Genomic DNA, 911 nt, shown 5'->3' with positions numbered 1-911 from the left:
ATATAAAAACAAATAAAATATAGATTAAAAAATTAAGGGAAAATTATGAGTATCTATTTTTAATAACTTTAAAATGCTAGAATAAGAAAAGAAAAATCAATAAAAAATTGTATTAAATAAAATATAATTGTTTGAAAATTAACTCTTAATAAATAAAATATTAAATACACCAAATTAATAAATGATGAAATAAACAAATGTTTAATGTACGAAGTTCACAAAAAATAAGTTTACCAATTCTAAAACAAGAGAACATCGCTAGAAGGAGGGCTTGAACCTCCGACCTTGTGGTTAACAGCCACACGCTCTAACCAACTGAGCTATTCCAGCTTGTGTTAAATGTGAAGATTGTGCGTTTATAAATTATTTTAAAGTAATCTCCCAATCCCACATTAAAAAATATCTTTACATTGTACCAAATTGGAAAAACATACCTGAATATGATTTTTCAAAATAACTTAAAGTTGAATCCAAAAATTTCATACTTCAGGCAAAAAAACTAGAAAAGTTTTGCAGGATTTAAGAAAAGTATTTAGGGTTGACTATGTTTGTGCAAGGAAATGAACAAGGTCAAACATTGGTCAAGGTCGAACTCGGTACTAACTCTGACTTCAAGCATAGTAGAAAGACCTACAAAAGAGGGCAAAATTTCTGACGTTCAAGTCAGTAAGCAGCTCTTACTTAATAATAGGTTCAAGGAGAAATTCGATACTTGCGGTTGAGATGATGCCCTCTATTTATAAATGTAGGATCCGACAGGCAACCACCTTGGTCGGAGTGGAGGACGAACCTGTCGGGTCTTATACATCGAACCCAAGCGATTTAATTAAGACTGTGTCAAAGTGAAGGAAAAATGGTTAAGCCATCCACCTCTCGGAAGGTTCGAGGTAGAGCTGCCTAAACAATTCATA

The 911-nt window shown here is 32.2% G+C and overlaps 1 non-coding gene across 1 annotated transcript; it reads right to left on the bottom strand.

Moving 5' to 3' along the window:
• Positions 1 to 256: 256 nt before the first annotated feature.
• On the bottom strand, positions 257 to 330 carry TRNAN-GUU (transfer RNA asparagine (anticodon GUU)). The gene has a single exon. It is a non-coding gene; the product is annotated as a tRNA-Asn (tRNA).
• Between the last annotated feature and the right edge of the window lie 581 nt (positions 331 to 911).

Source organism: Momordica charantia, assembly GCF_013281855.1.
Source record: "Momordica charantia cultivar OHB3-1 chromosome 3 unlocalized genomic scaffold, Mcharantia_2.0 BLBB01000003.1, whole genome shotgun sequence".
Lineage (NCBI taxonomy): Eukaryota > Viridiplantae > Streptophyta > Magnoliopsida > Cucurbitales > Cucurbitaceae > Momordica > Momordica charantia.
Note: the sequence above shows the minus strand (reverse complement) of the source record. Positions and strands in the feature narration are given on the sequence as shown.